Genomic DNA, 6,000 nt, shown 5'->3' on the forward strand with positions numbered 1-6,000 from the left:
GATGCAGTCTCTTCTCTCCAGATGTCACAACAAAGCAGCAACCACCTTGAGCATAACTATGGTCCTTTCTTTGGACCACCGTATCCCCATTAGCGTAGGTTTCCTGATTATACAGATACACTTGGCATGATGTCCCTGGGAGTCACGTGAAAGCTTTCCCCTGTGTACTGATGCCCTATGCCCAAAAACGCATTGATACAAACAGACTGTCACTCTGGGCTAAACTTGGCAAACCCTTTGAACTGTCCATCTGTCTGCTCTGGTCCATGACTAATCATATGAATTACTCTATTACAAGAAGTGAACCAATACGGTATCATTTTTATTTATGCGTGATGTTTAACTTTTTAGCTGACAATAACCACTTTTGGGGATTTAGTTCAAAAATCATCAAATTCAGTTGGAAAGACGAGGATTGGCAAGGTACTTCAAGAAGGACCACAGTAGTCACAGAGGTGTGTGCGTAATATGGTTGTATGTGCGTGGGTTACATCATCCACCTAGCCTCATGGCCATCCCTCCTCTGTGTTGACACAAAAACGATGTATAAAGACTCAGAGGAAATGAGCTCAATAACATTGAAATGACTAGCATTCCACTATAGCCACTGGCACAGCTAAATCATTAGATGTTTTCTCTGGGTTGGACCCAATTATTCTCAGCATCCACTTCCAAACCAAATTGCATTATTGCAATTCTATCCCCTGTGTGACATAGAGGAGAAGGCGTGTGAAATAGAGAGAGAGGAGAGAGGAGAGGGGGAGGAAATTCTGTAGTGGCAACAAGAGGCAGTAAATGTCTTTATGTTGCCAGGGCCAGTCTTTAAAATGCTTTATTGATGGTGTTTTTATTGTAATGGATGTTTACATTTACCCCATAAACGCCTCACTCCTTTTTCTCTCACTTTCTCTAATTGATTAACGCATTCTAAGTCTGTCTTTATTATACTACATGTCTCTCCAAGGCATGGTCTCGTGCCGTCTCTCTAATGCTGTCCTACCTCGTCACATTTTCATCTTCACCTCATCTTCAGCTGACGCAGGATGTCATCACACTATCTCTCTGAATGTGACAGGGCTGGTGATGGTGACTAGTGGAGATCATTGGTCTGGCCTGTGGATATGTGTTCTGCTAAAGAGGCCTACCTTCTACTCTAATTAGAGCTAGACATCATCACACAGCATCCTGTCAATACCACCAGCATCCATGACCAACAATACTTGCTACACTTAGATCCTAGACCTGTGAGTCACCACGCTGTCACCGTAATGTCACATAATCACTCTAAGGTTTTGTGGGCCAATGCCTGTACCACGATAGTATAAGATCGACTGTATGTTTCTGCCCACTCTTACTAAATTGTCCCATTAATAAATTCCAATCACAGTTGGTAATTCATGTAACCGAAAAAAGGAAGCAAAACTAAAAAGTTCCCTCTCTGTGTGAGTTGAGTGACGTTGGCTTTAATTAAGGGCCGCATCTGTGTGTGTTACCTTGGCTCTGCCCTGTTCCTGACGTCTGGCATGTGGGGTGGGCAGCGAGACCTTGGACCCAGATGTAATTAGACTTGGTAATGACTGTGGCCTGTTTACAGCGTAAGCCTCTGCTAATGATAAATGCAGCTGACTTATGGATTCCGGACTGCACTTCAAACATGACTTATGAAGTTCGGACTGCACTTCAGTCTGTGTGGCTAAGGTCCATATCAATTAGCCAACAAACAGTAATATATCATTCACTTACATCCTGGACGCCCTGCACACAAACATTTTCACCTAGAGGCATTTTCATTTTTAGACATATTACTCCGCAATAACGTTTGGAATCACTGAACTGAAGACCTTGTGGAAAATAGTGTAAATTGAAAGCAGCCTCTGTAGAATGCCCTTTCTTCAGCCTGGCCTCAAAGACTAGACATAATATAGTAAATGTACATTTGTGACCCTCCAACCCAAAGGTTGTGTGTATGAATCTCATCACAAACAAATTAGCATCTTTGCAGCTACTTACTACTTTTGTAGCTACTTTGCATCTAACCATATCCTTAACCCCCACCATAACTCTTAACCCTAACCCCTGTTGGAATCGGCTCAACTTTGAACATTGAGTTATTAAATAAATGATAGAGACAAAGCCTTGAATAGAAAGAGTTTGTAAAAAGCCAGAGGGCTTTGGAAAGTGTTTGATGGAGGAGAGGAGAGCGATGTGTTGATATAGGGAAGACAGATGGATATCTGTGGATTAGGTGAAGGAGGGGTTGAGGTCAGGAGGTGAGGGGTGAGGTCAGTTCCCCTTAAGGGAGTAATCAGGGTTGGTATCTGGTTACCTTCTTTCCTGTGGTGTAAAATGTAAGGATTGGAGAGAAAGGGGAGTGTCTTAAGTAGGATGCATATAAACTGTGATGTCTGAAATATTTAGCTGTCTGTTTACAGCTGTACAGAACCTTTGGGGAATGATTAAACTTGGTTAAAGCTTCTCTAGTATCCGTGAGTTACTTACTCTGAAAAATAAGAACCCAACACCCCTAACCCCAGTGCTTTATTTGTAAATTGGGAGGTGCCGGAACCCAAAGTGAGTGTGAGAGCAGGGTGACCTGGGTGGCTCTGGGAGGCTTTGAAGTGCAATTCGTAACATATCGTACAAAATGGATGACGGACATCCACAACTTAAAACATATCATACAAAATGTGACATAGCATAATAAATGGAGCGATTCAAATGTACGTTTACTGTGTAACGTCTATCCCTGAGCCTAGGTTGCTAGTGCGATTCACTTTTTCATTTTATAGACTTAACTTTACCAGACCATAATGTTGTATAAACTTTGGTTTAATGTATTTGTCTGAACTGTAATAAGCACTATATTTTCCTCATGGTTACATAGAAGTGTCCTCGTGACAATGCCCATAAATGAATGTGTATTTCCCTTGGCACTGTGCCTGGGAAGTGACATTCGTAAAAATGGTAGAGCAAGAAATAAGGAGAGAAAGAGACAGATGGATAAAGAGAAAGAGGGAAGAGAGCGAGTGGGGAAAGAGAGACAAACAGACATAATGTTTGTGAAAGAGAGAGAGAATGAGGAAGAGAGAGGAAGAGAGAGGAAGATAGAGAGAGAACGAGAGAAAAATATGAAGTAAGAGAGGAAGATAGAGAGGGAGAGATGAAGAGAGAGTAAGAGAGAGAGAGGGCATCCTCAGTCCGGCCTCAGCCAGACTTCTGGACACCTGCTCTGCTCTTCAGAATGCCAAGCTACCTGGAGGGGGCATTCTGGACAGACACACTCAGCAGTCAGTGGACCTATACCAACACACTGTATGCTGAGTCGCATGTTTCCCCTCCCTCCTTCCTGTCCTGCACCACACTCTGTCCCCTCATTACCGGCCAGAGTGGACAGAGTGCAAGGCATTAAGGGCAAGCTGCCTGATGATGTGACAGTAGAGGGGCAGCACTGGGCCTGCTGCTCCAGCTCCATCAGTACCTCGCCTTCTGTTCCTCTGCTGTATGACCTTTGACTGTCTTTAGGACTTACATGGCAAGGGCGTCTGTGCTACGTCACATTACGGTCCCGTCGGACCTGGGGTTACCTTGGCCGTGTGTGAGACATACATGCACGTCCCTGGACAAAGACAAACCCCAAGGCCAAATGTGAAAATGTATGAAGAGCGTTAGATATTTTATGATCCACAGAGAATCTTTGTGTACCCTCTGCTGATGGGCGACACCACGGGTTAGCAACCCTGTTCCTGGAGTGCTGCAGGTACTGCATGATTTATTTCCAACTAGGCACCACACCTGACCAACTGTCTGAGCTAATTGATCAGTTCAGTGACTACCTAAATTCAACACACCTGGGCCCGGCTTCCCCGAAAGCATCTTAAGGCTAAGTTCATTGTTAGTACCTTGGTAGGAGCATCGTTTAATCTACAAGCTGTTTCCCAAAACCATTGTTACTAAAGTAGCTCTTAAAAACGCTTGTTATTTAACGACTACCTCAGTCCAAGATGTTCATCTGTCTTTCTGGGACTGCACATAACTTCAGAATGAATGTGACCAGCTACACATACAAAGTTGCCAATTTCTTTGCAGTTGTTACTAACAAGCCAATGACATAAATCTGAGATGACTGTATTAAAATGTAAATACAGTATAGGCTACATAGACCTTTATATTTCAATGATATTGAAATCAATTTCATGTTAATTGAATTGAGTTTTATTTAGCTATTTGTACACTACTGTCTGTAATTTTTGCCTCAATTTATTTCATGATGTGTAATGTGGAAAGTGATGTGCCATGTTGATTTAGTGCATTATTATACGGTAAGTATTAGAATAAGCCACCTCAATATTTGTATCCATAGGTGATAATATCTCGTTGTCAGTATTGTGGAATAATTCTAATGTTATCGCTGATCCGATACATAGAGCAGAGCTGCCTTTCTTTCGATCCTATCAGTATCTCTCCGTGTGGTGTTTTGGGAAACGCATGTTACATCTCAGTCGTTCTAGGAACGCTGTATTAAAACACTCGCAAGCCTAAGTTCCATTGCTATCGGGACACCGGGCCCAGGTCTTCCAGGTCGATTAAATAAAAATGGTTACACAGTAACTCAGTGATCCATTTAAAGAAGTTCTCAAATCTGACCCCAACATTCCAGCACAACAGAGTGACAGCTCACTTATCGTTGCCTCCCAATAAATGTTCTTATCCACTGTCTCCAATATAGTAATTCAACAAAAAGCTGTCACTTTAATGCCATGGTTTGGGCACAATAACCCAAAGTCAGGCAATTCACAGAGGAGAAAGAAAGAAAATTAACCCTTTCATGCGTGAGTTCCAAATATCTCTAACGGTCGCCCCAGCGTGAGTTTTTTTATGCACGTGATATTAGAACGTTCTCTCCATTCCAGAATGTGTTTGTTATGTAACAGTACATTTCATCCGCGCTGCCCTCAAACAAAAGCACGCAGCCTGTTTTTATTTGTCAATTTTAAAGACTTGCGGCAACAAGCGCCGAAACTTCTGGTTACTCGGCCTTCACTAAACCCTCCTAAGGCCCGTGCACGGCTCATGAGTGAACCGCTCCTACCGCTGTCACCTTAGCCGCGGGTTAACTGGATCTTCTGAGGCGAGCTCACATTCGTATGACGCGGCGCTCAGACACTCTGGCGGCTTCTGACTGGCGGGAACTCAGAACTTGTCTAGCGGCTTTCTAAACCTTAACCCTAAACCCCCTTGAAAATCCTAAGGACATCTTTGGACCGGTCTCGGGGTGGGGCCGGCTTCAACCATAGGTCATGGCCCCATGTCTGGTCACACCTGACTTTGTGCGTTTGGTGGTGTCGACTATCTCTTCTGCCTGTGCGGCTCGCGGCATTGACTGGCGGGCGGCTTCTGGCGGCTCAGGAACAGACGGGCGGCTTTTGACGGCTGCAGGACAGACAGGCCGGAGGCTAACGGTTTGACAGGCTCAGGACAGACGGGCGGCTCTGACGGCTCAGGACAGCACGGGCAAAACGACTCTGCAGGCTACGAGAACAGACGGCAGCTCTGGCGGCTCCTGACTGGCGGGCGGCTCTGGCGGTTCCTGACTGGCGGCGGCTCTGGCGGCTCTGAGCTGGCGGGCGGCTCTGGCGCGACTCAGAGACACGACGGGCGGCTTTGCACGCGCTCAGGACAAAGCACGGGCGCGCCTTCTGACGGCTCAGCACGCAACGACGGCGGCACACCACACACTCTGACGGCTTTAGGACAGACGGGCAGCTCTGACGGCTCAGGACAGACGGGCGCTCTGACGGCTCAGGACAGGTTTTTTTGCATTAGCTGCGTCCAATCCAGTGCATCCACTAGTGTTGCACCTTTCTGCATCTGCGGTGAAAGGTGGCAGAGCTAGAGCGGTGTTTGTCAGACCATTGAGACATCCAAAAATCGGTCTTCTTCACGAAAACTTCTGTAGCGTCCGAACAGTTTGACCTAAAATCTATTACATGACCCCTCTAT

This window comes from Salvelinus sp. IW2-2015, linkage group LG11 (assembly GCF_002910315.2).
Source record: "Salvelinus sp. IW2-2015 linkage group LG11, ASM291031v2, whole genome shotgun sequence".
NCBI classification, from domain to species: domain Eukaryota; kingdom Metazoa; phylum Chordata; class Actinopteri; order Salmoniformes; family Salmonidae; genus Salvelinus; species Salvelinus sp. IW2-2015.